At 57.9% G+C, this 20,334-nt stretch overlaps 1 protein-coding gene across 1 annotated transcript in view; it reads left to right on the top strand.

Moving 5' to 3' along the window:
• The window catches only part of LOC139603906 (zinc finger protein 3-like), a 109,516-nt gene that overhangs the window by 49,126 nt on the left and 40,056 nt on the right, over positions 1-20,334 (top strand). The window lies entirely within an intron of this gene.

The raw sequence follows: 20,334 nt of genomic DNA, 5'->3' as shown, positions 1-20,334 counted from the left end.
CTCCATGTCTTTGAATCTCTTCCTAAGGAGCCGCCTTCTCCGCTCGCTTTCCACCTTCCTCCTTCTGGCCTTTTCCTCAGCTCTCTGGGCCGCTGCTCTCTGCCTCGTGGCTGCCCTTCTGCGCCTGAGCCACCAGCCCAAAAGCAGGAGCAGCGGCTGAGCAATTTGCCAGAGCTGGTGCAGGTAGCGCAAGGCAGCCAGGAGCCAGGGTCCCCAGCCAGGCTCAGCTGGCTCTGGGGGGGCCGCTTTCATCTCCTCTGCACGGGGCTGCCCATCCCCGTGAAATCTGTGCACCACGGAAAGTGGGAACAGGAAGAGGAGCAGCACAAGCCCAGCCAGGACTGCTCTGTGCGCCATGGTCTGCAGGAGGAGAGAGACAAGGCTTTCACTGGGGCTGCCAAGGGAGCTTGTGGGGGCTGAAGTGAGGCCCGGAGGCGCAGGGATGTGAGGGCAGAAGCAGAGGGCCCTGGGCAGCTGGCAGGCAGCAGGGCCTGTGCCAGTGGGCCAGCAGCAGCAGCCCCGTGCCCCGGCCAAGGCGCCGGCCCCAGGGGCTGGCCCTGGGTGCAGGGGGACAATGCAGGCCCGGGTGCGGCGCTTGTGGCCCGGCCCTGGCCCGGCCCAGCCCCGCCACGTGCGCACTCACCGCTTGCCCAGGCTGTGCTGGGCCAGCGTTACCTGCGGGGGCCTTTTCCAGCTGCCCCCATTGTGACACGCTGCCCCTGGTGTCACAGGGGCCAGAGGCATCACAGCCGGGCCAGCCCTGCCCTTGGTGCCCAGCCCAGCTCAGGGGCTCCCAGTGGGCCCAGCAATGAAAGCCCCGGCAGGCAGCAAGTGCAGCCCCTCTGGGAGGGGATGGGCCCCAGGGGCTCCCTTCACAAAGCAGGCAGAAGTCCCCACTGATAAGTTTCCAAAGGGAAAAGATTATAATCAATAATGTTGAGTAGGATACATATTATCAGCTATGAAAACACCTGAGGTGCTTTTCCTAATGGGACTCGTTCTTCTGTGAGTGGGGTTGGGTGATGGTTGCTCAGTTTTTCTTGCTTGACTATTCCCTGATCCAGTCCATCCAAGACTTCTGTGAAACCTTCCTATTGTCAGACATCAGAAATAAAGAACTGCAGTGAAACCACTTCTAGTCCCCTTCAGATCAAGAAGGTGCAGGGGGATGGTTCTGGCAGAGAGTTTGAGCTGCTCTGGACAGAGTCGCACTGCTGTGTTAGCAGGGACTGGCTGCTTGTGTTTTTCTTTGGATGAACAGAATCTTCCTTGTGTCCCCAGTGAACACATGGAGCTCACACCACCAGTGCCTCTTGCCCGTTCCCTGCCCAGCCAGACCTTCCAGCCCAGCTGCAATGCCCAGCGTGGCCTTTGAGCACAAAGGGATTGCAGAGCCAAAAGCATCTGTGTAGCCACCATGGTGTTCAGCGGCTGCTGCTCGGGGAAGGGCACTGAGAGGAGGCCACTGCTGCTCTTGTCAGAGCGCTGCTGTGCAGGGATGTCCCTCGCCCTGCTCAGTCCCACATCTGCCCATCTTTTGGCCTGCTCTGAGCTCAGGTGGATGCCATCTGCTCCCAGCAGACCCAGCTGCTCCACGGTAGATGCACAGGCATGGAATCCAAAACCTTGAGTATCCCCTGAGTAGCCAGGCATTCAGCTGTTCAGTTTGTCACGGCCCACAGCAGGGGTTAGAACAAGATGGTTTTTCAGATTCCTTGTGACCTGAACCATTCCAGGCTTCTAGGATTTCTCCATGACTGACTTTGGTCCCCTCAAAAGACCTCCTCTCTCCTCTCTTCCCTCCACCTGTGGAGAACGCATTCTGATGCTGCTGCTGCTGTTGGGACAGGTTAGTGGATACTCTTCCTGCCATCCCATGGGAGTAAGCATGACTCCTCTCTGAAGCCTTTGTCCCTGAATCAGTGCCTTCAAAGAACAGTTATCTCCCCTCCTTCCTTTTCCATTCAGCACTTGAGCAGACACAGCATTTCTCATCGTTTTCCACGGAACAGTACAGGTGCCAGTTCCCATCTTGTGGAGCCCTCTGCCATAAATCAGCCTGACAGGTTTATTCTCTACGTAATGGGAAATGATGACAAATGCAGCTGCATAATCACGTTAGTAACTCTCCATAATGACTGCCTCTGGGGTGATTTATGGGTTTTGTCATATGTGAGCTTTCAGAACTTTAGAGGTTACATTTTTCACACTTTTTTGTTGGAATCTCAGTTTATCAGACTTTACTGCAGCATTAATCACTTGCAGTACAACCCTGGACTTCACAAATGTATCACATCAGCGTGAAAAAAGGCAGAGAAAACAAGAACTGTTGTGAATTAATGAGCCGGGTAACACGTCTCACAACAGCGATGAAACAACCTGTGTTCTTCTTCAAGCCACAACAGAAAGTCCCAAAGTCTGGTTATTTTTTTTTTTTTTTCACAAAACACAGGCAGCAGCAAAGAACTGAAACAACACAGCCAGGCTTGAAACCTGAAAGATCTGCAAGGCTGAGTCTATCCTAGTTAATGGTGAAATGATGTGTGAATCTGTCCTAGATGTTCAAATGAAGAAGATTGATTCCCAGTTATAATATGGCTTCTAAGCAAAACACTGGGATTATATAGGAGAAATGCATGTGTCATGAAACAACCAAGAAATCAGAGAGACAGTTCCAAGCTCTGCTGTGAAGGTCTGGGAAATGTTCAGATTTACCATCTGTGGAGTTTGGTGCAGGATAAACTGGAACAAAAGGCCATCATTACCCAAATTGATTTCGTTTGGGCTGGTTTGTTGGTTTTTGGTTTGCTTTTTCTTTTTTTTTTTTTTTTTTTTGTTTGTTTGCTTTTTGTCAGATAATGTTTTATAATACTCCAAGAAATATGTTGAAAAGGTCAGCATGATCCATCAGACACAAGCAGCAGGGCTGGGGTAGATGCAACATGTTCCTTGCACTGGAGGGTAGACAGAGGCAAGATCTGGTTTGGGGTCAATCACACCTGGATCGGGGAGGTGGCTGAAACCTGGGCTGGCCAAAGCCTTAGAATCACAAAATATCCTGGGCTGGAAAGGACCCCCAAGGATCACCAAGTCCAGCTCCTGGCCCTGCAGAGGACACCTCCCCAAGAATCCCACGCTGTGCCTTGGCATGTGCTGCTGGGCAGGAGCACACAGCTGGCTGTGGCTTTGGGTGCATGGGTAAGATGAGATGGTGAGGAGCATCCCTGCTCCCTGAGCTCCTGGAGAGCTGCAGACACTGATCACTGGTAAGGACAGCACCAGGACCATGGCCTGGGGCTGGTGATCTGGTGTCTCCTTCCTGCTGCTGCTTTCTGCTACAGATAACAGCCTGGTACCAAGGTCTTGTTGCTGAGGTGATAAACGGCTGGGGAGATTCCCTCCCTGCTCTTGTCTGCACGAGTTCTTATGCTCAGCACCAGGAAGGATTGGGCCAGAATGGAGGCATTTGGGGTCTCAGGGCTGAGGCTGAGACAGACAGGCAGGCAGAGCAGCTCCTCCTGGCTGATGCAAACATTAGCCCTGTGCTGGCCAGGCCAGTGATCCATAGCTATGGGTCCACAGTGATGGTGGTGCTGGGTATTCACTGGGAGAAGAGGAGGTGTAAAATGAAGCTTCTGAAGCTGCTTGGGATCCTGGAAGCTGCTCAGACCCCACTTGACCACAGTGGTTGTTTGGCCAGCTGAAGTGATGGAATTCATTGGGCTGTGCAGGGACAGTTTTCTGTGCAAACATGAAGGACTTTCAGGGGGGATGAAATATGGCCTCACAGTAGAAACAGCTGGGCTGAACACTCTTTATTCCAGCTATGAATCTTTGCTCTTAAGAGCAACAGATTCCACCTTTCATTAAACCAGAACTTGTTGTTGTTGTTGTTATTGTTGTTGTTATTTTGAGGAACATAAATGACCTTTCTTGTTTATTTTATTAGCATTTTAAAATCTTTCTTGTTTATTTTATTAGCATTTTAAATCATCTGGTCACCCACTGCATGCATGAAACATGAGATGTTACCAAAGTGTAGCTCACTTCAGACAGGCAGTGCTGATAGTTGGCAGATCTGTACAGGTGTCCTCATCCTGGGTGCATTGGATGTTATCCCATCCAAGCAGGCAGTTTAACACAAGCAGCTATTTCACTAAGCTTAATTAACAACAGAAATAAAAACTGTATCTTTATAGCAAAGTTACTTTGACATCTACCATCACTCAGCGAGAGGTTTATTGTTATGGACACATAATATTGGCTTTTTGCAGAGATTAAAATGGATTTTCTATCTGTGGTGTTAAAGTAACTTTGTTATTGTCTTGGTTTGAAAAGCCAGGTGTCTGCTAAGGAAGGCAGGAGCCTCCCCTGGAATGGAAAATGTAAACCCCTCCCTCTGAATTGTTATAATTTTGAAATTAAGGAGCTTTCAGGCAAAGATATGGGAATAGGAATAACAGTTCTTTTTTAGGAAAAATTAACAATATAAATGCAGTAGTACAGATGAAAAAAACCCCACTGACAGAGTCAGAACAGGGCCTGACCCCCTGTGGGTCAGGGTGCTGGCAGCAGTCCCATTCAGTGGTGGCTGCAGCCCTCCTGCAGTGCCAGGTGTGGCTCTGTTGGAGCAGGGATCCTGGAGAAGGGTGGAGTTTCCCTCTGAAGGTCCAGGGCTGCTGTAGATGGGCCTGGGAATCTTCGTTCCTCTGGGAATCCAGTGGGAAAAGGCTGATCCTCTGGGAATCCCGTGGAGAAGAAAGACAGCTGCTCCTCTGGGAATCCAGTTGGAAAAGGCTGATCCTCTGGGAATCCCGTGGAGAAGAAAGACAGCTGCTCCTCTGGGAATCCAGGAGGAAAAGGCTGCCTACAGTGTTCCAAATCTCAGATTCTATCCAGGTAGGAATGCTTGGCTCCTCCCCCTGGGCGGAGCATCTCCCAATGGCATGATGTCATTTAATCAGCCATGCAGTGACACTCAGTGGCACATTACCAGAAGATAATTAATAATTAATGGCCTATTAATGGAACACACCTCCCCAGAGGGAGGATTGGTTGTGGAAGAGAGAAACTGCCCAATGAACAGAAGATAACTGCCCCACCACTGACAGATGGCAAACAGAACACACACTTATCTTGCACTCCAGGACCTGTCCCCACTGGCTGCCCCCATTCTCCAGAGTTCATGGTGTCCAGGGAGGCTGCAGCTGCCGGTGCCGGGAACAAACTAGACGGGTCTGGGTTTCAGAAAGCTCCAGAGTCCATTTCTGACCCCTGAAAGACAGGGCAGAGGCAGGGCCGTGGGGTTTTTATAGGGTATCCCAGGGCTGGAGTGTGGGTTTGGGTCAGGGGAGGAGTTCTTAGCAACACAAGAAGGGTGAGATCAAATTCCTGCCTCTTAGCAACAGGGGCACCCCACACAGAATGTGTCCCCAAATCCTGAATTCCCCCTCAAACACCTCTGAAATGGTGGGACTTTAGACATCTTTGATCACTTTCATTCTCTAATAACACTGATGCTGTTAGTTCCAGAGTGCCCAGGATCCGCCTGGCAAGTCAGCTCTGGCAGGAAGAAGGCGGCTGCCAGGGGGCTGCTTGTGGCCTCTGACAGCCCCATTGCTCAGGGCTTGCCAGCGCCCCAGCCCCTCAGGCCCTGCCCCAGCGCGGCCAAGCTGCCCGGCAGCAGCGCCGCAGCCCCACAGCAGCTCCAGAGCAGCCCCAGGCAGAGGCACCCGGGAGCCCTCAGCAAGGCAGCCAGCAGCAGACGGGCAGGAGGGCACGGATGGCGCTTCCTGCCTGGCACAGGGATTGTGGCCATCTCCAGGCAGCGCTCTGGCAGGGATCCCCGCAGCTCCGGCCCTGCCCAGCCGCTCTGTGGGCAGCACAAAGGCTTCAGCAGAACCACCAAAGGCCAAGGGCCTTCTGGCCATTTCCCCTTGCCCACTGCACGCCTGGGCAGCTGGCTGAGCACAAGCACCCTTTATCCCCTCTTCCCCTAGGCCCTGCGGAGCCTGGGCAGAAAAAGAAAGATCCTGGCAGTCTGTGTATTAGAACACAGTCTATATTTACATAGTAAAGGGAAAAAAAAAAAAAACAAAGAAAAGAACATTCTTGAAGTAAAAGAAAAATCCTCCTGACTCAGGTGGCCCAGCAAAAACAGCTTCTGGGATCAGCTCTCCACAGAGCTGCAGCAGGGCAGGCAGCCGAGCCGTGACACACGAGGCAGTGTCTTCCATGCCCTGCGCAGGTGATTTCGGAGCCACTGGAAGCTGGAGATGGGAGCCCGCTCTCCTGACTTGAGGATGCAGAGCGTTTGAATTGCCAGGCTTCCGACGGCGAGGCTGATGTCATTTGTTTTGTCTTCAAGGGCTGCAAGAGAGAGCAACAGAGCCACGGTCAGAGGCAGATCTGCGGGGAGCCGAGGAGAGCCCCCTGCAAGGGCCATGCCAGCCGGCTCTTGCCATGGCCAGGAGGGAGCAGGGAGCAAGGCGATCAGGCCGAAGCTGCGGGCCACCAATGGCCCCCGTGGCCCTGAAAGCTCAGTGTGCTCTGGCCACGGGAGCAGAGCCCTCCGCAGCCGGGGCAGGGCTTGCAGCTCCCCCCCGGCAGCCCCCGCTGCCAGCCCGCTGCCCTCACTCACCAGCGCAGATCAGCTGCAGCTCTCGCTGCTGCCCCCTCAGGCGCCGCCCGGCCATGCCTGTGAACACAGAGCCTGTCACGGCGGCAGCGGCACAGCTCCCTGCCAGCGGCGCTGCCGGCGCTGTGGCCACACGGGCTGCTGGCCCGGCAGGGCTCAGCCCGGCCCTTGGCGCACGCTGCCGCCCCAGGGCACGGCTGCCAGAGGGCCCCAGCAGCAATGCCCAGCCCAGGCGGGGCTCCACGGCGCCGGGCCCGGCTGGCGCTGCCGGGGCAGCAGGCGGGGCCGGGGCCGAGCTGCGGCGGGCCGGGCCGGGGAGGGAGCGCGGGCTCGTGGCTCACCCATGAAGCTGATGGCCGCCTCTCGCAGGGGCTCCTGTGGGCTCTGCAGGTAGCGCAGGGCCCGGCGCAGGTGCTCGGCCGCTCGGCTCCTGTCCTCTGCCAGCTGCAGAGAGCGGCAGGAGGGAAGGCTTGGCGCGGGCTCAGCCCCTGAGCCGGGCGCTGCCTGCGCCCAGCCCCGGCCTCCCCTGCCCGCACAGCCCTGAGGCGCGGCCAGCAGCCGCCGGCCAAGGGCTCCCGAGGGGAGGGGGCAGCGGGCCGGCTGCTGCCCGGGGAGCCGCGGTGCCGCCCCGCAGCCCCGCCGGGCCGGGGCTCCACGGGCACCCGGCTCGGGCCCTCGGGAGCCTGGAGAGGAGCCCGCGCGGCCTCTGGCTGCAGCAGCGGGCAGGGGCACAGCTGCCCGGCCCGCACACTGAGCGCCGCCCTCAGGGGCCTTCTCCAGCCTGAGGCTGGGCCTTGCAGGCCCTCCTTACCAGGCACTCGCTGAACTTGCACAGTTTCTGCTCCTTCACCAGCTTCTTGAGATCCCTCCTCTTCATCAACTTGACCGCAGAAAGCAGCGCTTCCCGAGAAGCCTGGAGAGCAGCAGGGACGTGGAGATGGCCCCACAGCCCAGGGCACGGCACCCGCGTCCCCGTGCCATGGCCTGCAGGAGGCTGCGATCCAGCAGGCGCAGGGCAGGAGGCAGCCGAGCCCCCTGCCAGGGGGACAGCAGCAGCCCACGAGTCCTCACCTCTGCCACACGCTGATTCTCATCATGGCAGTGGAAGAAGAGTGCAAGCAAGCTCTGTTGTACAGGGATTTCCAAAGGTTTTTCTCTCTCTTCCAAATACTCCATCATGTCTCGGAAGAGTTTGATGGAGAGCAGCTGGACCTGGCTATTATCCTGTAGGAAAATAAAAAGAAAAACTAGCTCAGCATTGGCTCCTGCAGGCCCCCCTGGGCATAGGGCTGGAAATGCACAGGGCACACAGTTTCCAGGCAGCAGCCGGTGGCTGTGGCTGGGGGCACAGAGCCTTACGTGGTCAAAGAGTGGCAGGAGCGCCTCAGCCAGCTGCAGGGCAATGGGGGTTGACATCAGAATGTGTGATTTGTGCAGGAATAGAAAACTGAGTGTGATGAGGGTCATGCCAGCTATCTCTGCATCACTGTCGCACAGTAGGTCCATGAGGCTTTGGGTCAGGCTCCACATTCTTTGGGCCTGTGCGGAACACAAGTCTGTGAAAGGCCATCCTGCTGCCGCAGGGCCCAGAGGCCAAAGGCCTGTCCCGAAGCACGCGGGCAGCTGAAGCGGGAGGCAGGAGAGCTGGGAGCAGCTGCCCCAGCGCCCCAAGCCCAGGCCAGGCCAAGTGACTGCGTTCCCAGCGCAGCTTCAGCCACCGCCCCCTTCTCACCATTGAGGGATCATCAATGAGCTCCAGCAGGGCCCTGAGCGCCAGGCGACGCCTCTCCCTGCACTCGCTCTGCAGGTACCTTGAAGAGACCTTCACAACACTGGCACCACATTCACTGGCATCCAGGCACTGGAGGAGCTGAAAGGCACAGGCCAGTGATGGGGGAGCCGGCCGGCAGGAGCCCGGAGCCGCACAGGGCTGGGCCCAGGCAGCAGCAGCAGCAGCAGCAGCAGCAGCAGCACAGGGCGCGGGCAGCGTCCCAGGTGGCTGCGGCTCCCAGAGGGCAGAGAGCTGGGAGGCAGCTCAGCCAGGCAGCGCTGCACACCCGGCTCACCTCCACAAGGAACGCCAGGGCGGGCAGATCCCAGTGTGGCTCCTGTGTGCTGAGCAGCCAGAGGAGGTGGAGTGCAATACTGGAACCCAACCCAAGACAAGCATGGCGCATCTCCCTAGGAGGGCGAAAAAGGGACCAGGAACCTGAGCAAATCTCTCCAAGGACAGGCTGGCAGAGCCTGCTGGTCTTTCACCACCGTCCTGCAAGGGGACCTGGGCCCTTTAGGAGGTGTCTCCTCCTGTGCTCTCTCCCCTGCCAGCCTTTTCCAGTCTGCTTGGCCGACCCTCGGTGACAAGGCCCTGTGACCCAGGGCCACAGGGACTGTGTGGGACAGCCCGGGCACAGGGCACAAATGCCGGAAGCAATGGGAAGAAGGGGAGTCTCACCTGGCCAGCAGACCCACGGCATAGTGGCGGGTGTCAGCACAGAGCAGCGTGTCCCAGCCACGCTTGCGTTCCACTGACACCACCACCTCCTTGTACTGCTTTCGGCAGAGCAGGGACTTCAGGGTCTGCACTGCAAACCTGTGTGCACAGCAAAGGCCAGGTCACCCTGGCAGCACTGGCTCCTTGGCAGGCCACGTGGCAGGGACAGGAGGACTGGCATGGAGCACCTGTTGGGGCTGGTGGCAAGGCCGTGCTCTTGCAGGCATTCCTTCCAGAAGGCATCGACCTCCTCTGGCATCTCTTCTGTGCTGAAGAACACTTGGAAGAGCAGATGCACAAATAGCTGGGGGAAATACGACGTCACTACACGTGGCACATGGGGCTCCTGGAGCATCTTCCACATCACCACGGTGGCCTGCAAGGGACAAAGGCCCCCAAGACAGCGCTCAGTGCCCAGGTGTCCCTGGGGCAGGGCCCGAGCAGGGCAGGGAGAGGCCCGCAGAGACCTTGGCAGGGGGAGCACGGGGCCTGGTGGGCCTGAGGCTGCCCCTGGGCCAGGTTTCAGGCCAGCGCCTGAGGCAGGGAGATGCAGTGGGGGAAGGAGGATGGAGAGCTGCTGGAGAGGCGGCCTTGGGGCCAGCAAAGGCCACTTGCTGAAACTCACAGCCAGGCCAAAGACACCCGTTTTGTCCCCATCGGAGGTGCACGTGCTGTGCTTGGGCCAGCTGCCCAGCACATCCAGGAGGATCAGCAGCACTGGCTCTGCAGTCCTGGACGAGCACATGATGGTCTTCCACATGGAGATGGCAGCTCTGAGGGGTTAGAGCTCTGTCTCAGGGGGGTCTCAGACACAGCACCGTGGCCTGGGCATCCCTAGGGGCCCGGGCTGACCGCCGGCTCTTCCTCTGCCCACTGGGCCTGGCCAGCAGCAGCCAGGCAGCCCAGCCCTGTGGGGACAGGCCCCTGAGGGATGGCAAGGGAGCATGGCAGCAGGCTCGGGGGCTGACGTGCCAGGGCTGGGAAAGGCAGCAGCCAGAGGGCCCTGGAACTCTCTGTTGCTCAGACACCTGGGCCAGGCGGTACAGGGTGATGGGCTGGGGAGGCCTGAGCCCTCTGGGCAGGTGGGCCCCATACCTGTCACAGGACGGGGCCGCATGCAGGAGCGTCACCACTGCCTCACCCGGGTGTGCTCTGGTGAGATTCAGCAGGGCCTTGTCCAGCCTGTGCTGGGCAGAATCATTGGCCAGGAGCCATCAGTGAATGGACCTCACCATGGCGGGCACCTGGAGAAGGCACGGGGAGACTTGGAAAGCTGCCAGAGGGAGCGATGTCCCCAGGGTCCCCAGAGAAGTGCTTCCCTTGCCAGCGCACTGCCATGGCCTCAAAGGCTCCCAGGGACCAGCAGGCGTGGCTGGGGAAGCCACGGGACTCATGGGGGAATTGAAGCCTGGCCCCAGGCTGCTCACTTGTTCTGGCCTGGCAACACCCTTCTCCAGGAGCAAATCCAGCAGGGCGGCACTGGTCTCATGACTGAGGAGCTCTGAGTGAGCTCTGAGCCCAGCGCCCATGGTGCTGGTCTCTTCCTGCCCAATGCTCCGGATAAAGTCGCAGACGAGCTGTAGGAGAAGGGCAAGAGGCCGGGGATGTTGCATGGAGCGCTGCACACACGGTGCTGGGCTGAGCAGGGACAGCAGGCCCAGCCCAGGTGGGGGTGGCTGCAGGTACCTGCGCTGTTCTGCGGAAGCGGCCACGGCTGGATTCCTGCTCTTGTGTGCGCTCCAGGGCTGCATCTGGCAAAGAGCAAGCGCAGCCAGAGCTGAGGGGCTGCGGGAGAGGCCGGAGAACAGAGCCCTGCACTGCCCAGGCAGGGAGAGCCCCGGGATGCCCCAGGGGATGGAGCACGGCCACTGCGGGGTGTCTGCCCGGCCCCTCTTCCTTCCTGTCCATGGGCATTTCCCCAGGGGATGGCATGGCATGGCATGGCATGGCATGGCGCCAATTGGCTGCAGGCTCCAGCCCTGCAGCCCAGTTCTTCCACTCACCCTCCTGAGGTGGATGGAACGGCACCACCTCTTCTGTCTCCTGTGCTGGGGCAGCTCCAGGGCCTTCTTCTTCCTCCTCCTCCTCCTCCACCCAGGCCAGCTTGGGCACTCTCGGGGGTCTCTGCTCCATGGCTGTGCCTGGAGCTCCTTGCAGGAGAGATGCCTTGGGAAAGCTCCGGGGCACCAAGTCCCACGCTCTGCCCTTGAGGGCAGCTGCAGAATAGAAGCCTCAGGAAGGCCACAGGTCAGCGAGTCCTGTGCTCTGGCCTCGAGCTCAGCTGCAGGAACAGCGCCGCGGAGAAGCTCCGGGTCAGACGGGAGCGAGTGCGCTGTGCGGGGGCTCCTCACGGCACCGCTCTGTCCCCTTGTGCCCCGTTGCGTGTTGCCAGCAGCCGGGCAAGCTTCTATTTCCCACGTGTCACAAAGGGGCCTTGGACACCGGCTTCCGTTCCATGGCACGGTGACCGTGCTGCAGCGTGCCACCCAGGGCCCTTGCACACACTGCCTTCTGCCCCGGGGCCGCCCCCGGCCCAGCCAAAGTGGCCCAGCTTGGAAGGAATCCCTGGCCCCAGGTGTCTGAGACAGCCCGCACAGGATCTTTAGCAAGGGCTCAGAGCATCAGCAAACGCTGCCCGGCTCTGCGGGCTCAGTCCTATCCCCATATCTTTCCCTGAGAGCATTTGAATTTCTAAATGAGAATCATTTGAAGGGAGGGGATTGACATTTTCCATTTCACAGAAGGCTTCTGCCTTCCTTAGCAGACACCTCTCTTTTCAAACCAAGACAATTGTTTATCATCTTGCAGATCCGCACTTGCTGGGCAGCCCCGTTTTACACCCAGGGCCTGGAGAACCATTCCCAGCAACTGGGAAAATCCTAGCTGCTCCATCCACCCAGAGATGAGGTCTCCAAATTTGCCCCGAAAGTGGCTCCAGCTTTTAGAGGCCAAAAATAGCAAGTCCCAGTGACTTGATGATAGTTTTAGCCCAGAAAGCCCTGCAGCTGATGGCACACTTGACAATCAGCAGGGGACACAGCTAGGCCAAAGCCCAGAGCTCTGCCGGGAGCCTTTCTCCTCAAATACCCTTCAGACAAACCTCCATGCAAGTCAGTTGGGAAAGTTTCTTCAAATGATCCATTTCTGGCACTACAGAACTGCACAGGGTTCTGTGAAAGATTCTAAAGCAGCTGCTCTGGTGTCCAAGAGCCAGCACAAAGTGTCTTTGACACCTATTTGTAGCTAAATTGCACTTTGGGTGATTTGAAGGAGTTTGGAAGGAGCTAGAGAGCGGACCTCTGAGTTTTTCAGATGATGCCATTGCTTTTTCTTCTCTTCTACATAGACAGGAAGGGTGAGTTGGGCTCCCATCTGCACCGCATGGCTCACAGGGCCGCAAGACTTGTAGTTACAAGAGCTTTGAAGGATTTCTTGGTCAAGAAGACATGGCCAACAAGGATATTTATGTTTTGGAGCCAATCCTTCAAGATTTCGTCTTACGGACTCATGCTCTCGGGGTCTCTGGCTGGTCAGAGTGAGCCCGAGATAAGTTCCAAAGTCTCTTTTCCCAGCCTGGTGCTCAAAGAAGGAGTCAGAGCTCTTCATTTCTGGCTCTCAAGGTTGTTTCTTGTATCTTATCTATAAAATTCTTTCTCCTGTCCTGCCAAGGTCTGCTCAGCAAGACATTCTATGGCATTCTGCCTGCCCCAGGGTGGTGTTATCTTTTTATCCTAAAAACTACCTGTACAATATTTACAATGACTTTCCAATACCCATCACCTATGTTAGACATTGTGCTTCTACTCTAAACCAAACTGAAAGTGCCACCATCACAGCAGAAGATGGAGGCCAAGAAGAAGGAGAAAGGCTGGACATGCCCAGATTCCTCCATCTTGCCCCCTGTAGCCCCATTCTAGAAACCCCAACAATCTATATTTCACCCTGTGATAAATTCACTATCATTCTACTTAAACTTTCATGGCTCGCAATTCTTCATGTAAGGTTGTTTTTTCCAAGGGCTAAATCAAAGGCACAGGGGTCTTGGGCTCTGTGCCAGGGTCTCTGAGCGCCCTGGGCAGGGGCTCGAGTCCTCCAGGGCAGCCAGGGGAATTTCCTGGGTTCTGACAAGTAGCCCTGTTGTAGTCCCTGCGTACAAGAGTTTCCTTGATCCCTTTGATGCCAGAGAGCACCAAGAACTTGAACCTTGCTGGAGTCCAGCCCTGCCTGCCTATCATGGAGAAGAGGGAAAAGATGAAGAACCTGGGCGGTGGTTGAGCCAAATTGACATTTTTCCATTTCTGATTTCCTCCCAGCTTTTGCAGCAGGGCAACAACCCCATCACTGCAAAGCACTTCCTTTTGCAAGGCACACACTGACCTTGGTGGAAGCTCAGGGCTCTTGAAGGGGCTGCTGCAGTTGGCAACAGGAACTGTTGTTGAATTTTTCACGTTGCTTAACCCCCCCTGCCAAATGCCGTCAAGCGGTTGAGGAAGGAGAAAAAAGATTACCCTGGAGGAAGGGAGGCCAAGAGCTTGGAAAAGGAGGAAAGAAACGCTCCAATGATGACAATGACAAAAAACCCCAATTTATTTTTGACAGCAAATGAACACCGGCCGCCCTCCAGCCCTCCCAGCCTGGCAGGCCGAGCGGTGCCGTTCCCATGGCATGAGGTGCTGGCAGCCTGCGGAGAGAAACCAGAGAGCCACGGTCAGTGGCAGCAGGCTCCTGTCCCCCTGTCCCGCCAGGGCCTGTGCCCGGGCCAGGCTGCTGGCTGTGCTCAGAGCCCAAACCTCCCGACCCATTCTCTGTTTTTAGAGAAGGGCAGCGGGGCAGGCCACGTTCCACCTCCTCTGCTTAATCCCGGCACAGCAACCTCCTCAGCAGCTGCAAGAGCGGGATGCCCGTGTGCCCGCTGCCGCCTGCCCGGAGCCCTTCTGCCAACCGAGCTGTGGAGCCGGGTGCCCACCTCTGCAGAGCTGCTGCCAGGAGAGGAGCCGATCCCAAACCAGGTCCTCGTCCTTCTGGAAGGGGCTGTCCCTGCAGACCGTGGCCCCTGGGGCAGCGCTGGCAATGGACGCGCTCCACGGACGCTGCAGGCGCTTCCCTGTCCGGTCCGGGCACCAGGTGTAATCCTCCTGGGAAAAACAAAGAACAATTGCACGAAAGTCAATTCAAAACAAGACCTGGAAACAAGAAAAAGCACAAAGCCTGTCACCGTTTCATGGGCCTGAGGAGGGTCTGACCACTCCATGTGAGAATTAAACCTGTCCACGGGTGGGGAAAATCCCCACCTCTCCCGCCCATAAACGCACCCCTTCCTCAAGGGCCTGCAGAGCAGACCAGCTGGGGCACGGCTTCGGAACCCGTCCCCCTCTGCCGCCCCCATCCACATGGATGGATGCTTTTGTCAGGCTGGCTGCCCCCGCCTCAGCCCGTGCCAGGCTGGCTGGCAGAAGCTGTCAGCAAGGCCAGGAGCCGGCTCCCCTTCCACAACATCCATCCCCTGTCCTGCCAAAAAGCAGCTCGGCGGCCGGCGGAAAAATTAATATTCCCCAGCGCCGCCGAGCGGGGAACCTCTGGCGCGTGGCCAGGCCGAGCCCTGCCGTGCCTGGAAGCACCAGCATCCCCCCGCCCCTGCGCCGGCTGGGGACTCATCTTGATTCCATCGGGGCGCAGAGCGTGTCCTCCAGGCAGGGGCCGCAGCCAAAGCCAATCGGCTCTGCCCCGCCAGCAGCCAGCTCCAGGATGGTGTTCCCAGCTCCACGTCGTGCTCCAGAAGAATGCGCCAGCTGTGCCTCGGCTTGCGGGGACATCACGATGCCATTGAGCTGCAGGGGGATGTTTCCCCTGTCCCAGTCCGTGGCACCTTCACCGCACTGCCACCACTTCTCCAATGGGACGGGCAGCACAGAGCCGCTCCCTCCACAGCTCGCAGGGACCAGCGGAAGCAGCATCTCCTCGGCTGCGCTCTCTCCTCTGCGCCGCGGCCGCAGGGAAACGCTCCGGGGTTTTCTTCCAGCGCCATGAGACGCGTGCCGCTGCTGCTTGCTGGGCTCCTGGATCTCTGCTGTCTCCTGGGCCAGGCAGGGCTCCTGCAGCCAAGAATGCTCAAAAAGGTCCTCCAGTGCTGGCCTGTCTGTGGGCTCCATGCATAAACACCACCTGATGAGGTGTTGGCACTCTGCGGAGAGAAACCAGAAACCGCCGCTCAGCGGGACAAGGCTCCTGTCTGTGCTCTCCCACATTCCACAGTGCCCAGGCCACACCAGGAGTGCTCAGAGCTGCAGCCAAAAGCTTCCTATCGATCCTCTCTTGCGGAGGACACCAGCACAGAGGCACAGGTGCCACCTCCTCCAGCTAAGCCCAGGAGATCCACCTCCTCACCAGCTGCAAGAGCAGGACGCTTATGTGCCAGCCGCCCCTCCCAACCCCGTTCTTCCCCTCGTGCCTTGAAGGCGCATCCCCACCTTGAGACACCCGGGGCAGGAAGAAGAGCTGGCCCCGGACGATGTCCTCGTTGGTGTGGAAAGGAAGGTGCCCACAGAGCAGCTCATAGAGCAGGATGCCCAGGGACCAGATGGTGGCTGGCTGGCCATGGTAGCAGCCAAAGAGGATCCACTCCGGTGGGCTGTACTCCAGCGTTCCTATGGGATACGGGCACAGCTCATCAGGCCCATGCTGCTCCCTCCCTCCCAGCCAGCTCCCGTTCCACAATAGCCAGCCCCTGCCCTGCCACAAAGCAACTTGGCTGCAGCTGGCTGAAGAAGGATTCCCCCTCCTTCCTTCCCTCCTTCCTTCCCTCCCTCTTCCCCCTCTGCCAGCCAAGGGAGGAACTTCTGCTGCCCAGCTGGGCCCCGGCATTGGGCTCACCTGACATCCGGGTGTAGAACGTGTCCTGGAGGATCGTGCCGCAGCCGAAGTCGATGAGCTTCGCCTCGCCCGTGGCCAGGTCGACGAGGACGTTCTCGGCCTTGATGTGGGGGTGCAGGACGCCGCGGCTGCTGCAGTGCCCCATGGCCTCCAGCACCTGGCGGAACAGCCCCCGCGCCACGGGCTCCGTCAGGAACCGCCGCTCGTGCAGGAAGTACCAGAGGTGCTGACAGCGCTGCGGACGCTCCGTGAGCAGCACGAAGCCCTCGGGCACCTCGAAGCAGTCCAGGAGCCGCACGAAGCCAGGCCGCGACACCATCCACAGCAGCGCCAGCTCCAGGGGCACAAGGGCGCCCTTGCGCTGCGGGGGGACCGCGATGCCGTCAGCAGGGCCGAAGCTGCGCCGCGCCTCGGGCAGCTCCTGCCCGGCCCCGCCGCGGCTCGCCATGGCCCGGCCCGGGGCGCTGCGCGGCCCCCGCTCACTCCACGCTCGCTGCCCTCGCAGCGTTCCGGCTGCCGCCCTGCCGGGCCTCGCCTCAGCCCCACCCGGCACGCCCCGCCGGCTCCTCCCGCTGGCCCCGCTCACTCCCCAGCCGCGCCCACTCCGAGATGCGCTCCCGGACACTCGCTTGATGGCCGCCTGCGAGCCAAGGCCAGCGGCGGGCTGAGCTCATCGCCCGCCGCCCGCCGCCGCCCTCCGAGCCGGCCCCGTCTCTTCCCGGGGCGCCATCGGTGAGGCGGGGACCGGAGTAAACGCTGCCGCAGCCGCCGCTGCCCAGCAGCGGGCCCTGCCGCTAGAGCTGCTCTAGGGGAGGCCTCTCCGCCCATGCGGGTGGCACCGCGCTGCCGCTCTTCTGCCCGGGGCACCCGCCCGCCCGGCACGCTGCTGCTTGCCGAACCGCCCCGGGCTGCGGCGGCTCGGGGCCGGAGGCCGAGCTGGCGAGCGGCCGAGCTCGGAGCAGGGCAGCTGCCGGCCACGCTGTCAGCCACGGGGCGGGAGCCGGGCGGCAGCGGGGCGGCCGCCGGCGGAACCGCGGCAGGGGCTTCGTTCGGGTCCGGGGCCTCAGCTGGGGCTGGGCCAGAGCCCGCGCCAGGCGCGGCCAAAAGACCGCACTGCTCCGCCAGCACCAGAGCGAGCGGCTCCTCCAGCGGCGCCACAGACAGGACGGAGAGAGCCCGGCCGAGGCGGAACCACGGCGGGCCGGGCAGGGGCGGGCACGGGGAGGCCCCGCCGAGGGGCGCCTTGCGGGACGCGGCATCAGCCGGGCTGGGAGAGGCGGAACACGGACGGCACGGCCCAACACGGGACGGGAGTAGGGTGAGTGTGAGAGGGAGAAGAGGATGGGGAGCGAGTGGGAAGTCGAGTGGAAAACCAATCAAGAGAAGCGCTGCTGCTGCTGCTGCTGCTGCTGCTGCTGCTGCTGCTGCTGCTGCTGCTGCTGCTGCTGCTGCTGCTGCTGCTGCGGAGCCGCCGGAGCTCGCGGCCGTTCCTCCATTGCCCGGGGAACCCAACGGAGGAGCCGCCGCGCGCCCCAAGGAACGAAAGAGAGAAACAAACAGATCACACCCCAAAGTCATTCCTATTAGAGAAGCAACCAAAGAAAACAACGTAGCAATAACGAAGACTGTTGGCTTCTGGCTTCTTTCTTCTTTGCATGAGACCAAGCTTTTCATGGGGAACAATTGCCTCTTGTGACAATTTTGCCAGAGTGGACAGGAGCAGAGCATTTACTTTTCAAGTAGAAAAGGGAAATCGTGTCAGTAATGTCATCTCTTTTCATCCTCTGTTGACACAGTTGCAGGCTGCCAAAAGACATGGTCTGCAGTGTGGAACTTGGGGCCAAGTTTCTTTTTCTGCCAGAGGATGAGGAGGGGAAGTATCCCAGAATCATGGAGTCGTGGCATGGTTTGGCTTGGAAGGGATCTGGAAAATCCCATGGCTGCAACTCTCCTGCTGTGGCTGGGGATCCCTTGCACTGGACCGGCTTGTCTAGAGCTCCATGCAGCCTGGCCTTGAACACTGTCAGGGACGGGACATGCCCACCTTCTCTGGGCAACCTGTTCCAGGAGAGTCTTTTTTCTGAATCCCTTACCTAAACCTAATCTCTCTCCATTTGGATCCATGCTCCCTTGTCCTGTCCTTGCCTGCCCTCGTACAAAGTCCCTGTCCCGCTTTCTTGTGTGTTGCCCTCAGGTACTGGAAGGCCACAGCTGGATCAAGGCTGGGTCTCTTTCCCAGGCTGAAGAAGCCGAGCTGTGTCAGCCTTTCCTTGCAGGAGAGGAGCTGCAGCCCCGGCACCATCTGGGTGTCCCTGCTGGGCCCCTGCTGCAGCGTGTCCACGTCCTTGCCGTCCGTGCCGGGGAGCCCGGCAGAGGCGGAGGCAGCGCTGCAGGTGCAGGGTCAGCGGCGGGGAGGAGACCCGGCCCTGGCAGCGGCTCCGGGAGCAGCGATCGGCGCTGGGCCGCCCGCACTGCAGAGAGCCGGGGCCCTTGTGCCTGCCCTTGTGCCCAGGGCGCCTTTCCCCGCCGCCCGCCCGCCCGCCCGCCCGGGGGAAATGCCCCCTGTGCCGCCCCTCAGGGCCGCCCCTCGCCGCTGCCCCAGGCGCTCCCAGCGCCGCCTGGAGGGGCCCAGGCCTCGGCCTCACCCTGCTCAGCCCGAGGCCTGGAAAAGCAGATTCAAACACCCACCCAGAAAGTGCCCCAGGATGCCAAGGTCAATCTTTTGTCACCAGCACGGCTTTGCTATCAGAGTCTGGATGGGAGTAGAAAATCACCAGGGGAAAAGAGCATGAACAAGTTCTGCCTTGGCACTACCTCAAGCTGTGGGGTACCAGTTGTTGGTTTCACTGGCTCTGGATTGAAGGCACTTGAGACAGTAATTCATGTTCAGACTCAAGTGTTTATTATTTCTTATCAGTAAAACAGCCTCATTACTGGGAGTTCAGCAGCTTTTCAGTAGAAGGCACAAAATGGCCCACAATCTCTTGTTCCAAGGTCTTTTAAGACTAAACTATCCAATTAGGAACTGACACCTAGATTATTTTCCCTTTTAACCCAATAACTGATCCCAAAGAGCCTGCAATGTGGAATTTCTGCCCAATTACAAAAAGCCACCCAAACCCATGAAGAAGAAGGAAGAAGCATGAAGAAGAAACCCAGGACGAAACACTGTGCCTTCCATTTTGCTTCCATCCACAACATACTAAAAATCCCAAAACCTCAATTTCTCAGAGTCAGAGTAGACCAAAGCCCAAAAACTGGAGGTGATAAAAATGGACTAAAACCACAACCAAGGAATCTGCATCGCCCTGAAATACCTTTCCCCTTACATCAGCCTGGTGCATATTCATAGAGCCTCATGCATACCCATAAACTACTTTACATATTCCAGGAATGATTTTACGTGGCCCCTCCTTGGGTCTGCCTTTTCAGAGCATGTGTGTTTCTTGGCTGTGGTTTTGGCTCCTTCTCTTTATCACCTCCAGGTTTTGGGCCTTGGTGCACTCTGCCTTCAGACGGGGAGTGCTGATAGTTGGCAGATCTGTACAGGTGTCCTCATCCCATGTGCATTGGATGTTATCCCATCCAAGCAGGCAGTTTAACAGAAGCAGCTATTTCACAAGCTTAATTAACAACAGAAATAAAAACTTATAACAAAGTTACTTTAAAAAACAGTCCCAGCCCATATTTGATCCCAGTCTGTGTGGTCCTGATCCATATGGTCCCAGTCCCTGGGATCCCAGTCCATACAGTCCCAGTCCATATTTGATCCCACTCCAGGCTATCCTGGTCTGGAGGGTTCTGATGCACAGGATCCCCATCCATGTGATCCCAGCCCATATTTGATCCCAGTCCGTATTTGATCCCAGTCCGTATTTGATCCCAGCCCATCTTTGATCCCAGTCTGTGGGGTACTGCACACACTCCCAGGGTCTGGAATTCCAGTTCCCAGCCAGGAAAAAATGTTCCTGCCCTTGAACTTCCTTCCTATCCCCGCAACAAATTGCAATAAAATTATAAACAAAGAAATAATAATTGAACTTTAAAAAATTATAATAAAAATAAAATATAAAAATCTCAAATCTTCTTTACAATACTCCAACAGTGATTCAAACCAAAGCAACAACTATTACTATAATATTACTAATGTATATAAATAAACAAATTATATATCAAGAAATACCTTTTGAAAATTTTAACTCTATGACTAATGTACTTTAGATAAAAATATCTAAAGAAACTACCAAGCAATCTAACACACCTTAGTAAAACAATTCATATTACAAATATACTAAACACAAAAGCAAACACCACTACAATTTCTCAGACATTTCAA

Source organism: Agelaius tricolor, unplaced genomic scaffold (genome assembly GCF_023055355.1).
Source record: "Agelaius tricolor isolate 1412-34295 unplaced genomic scaffold, bAgeTri1.0.p SCAF_42, whole genome shotgun sequence".
In the NCBI taxonomy this organism is placed as follows: Eukaryota; Metazoa; Chordata; class Aves; order Passeriformes; family Icteridae; genus Agelaius; species Agelaius tricolor.
The sequence above is the reverse complement of the archived record's forward strand: the minus strand, read 5'-3'. Positions and strand labels throughout refer to the sequence as shown.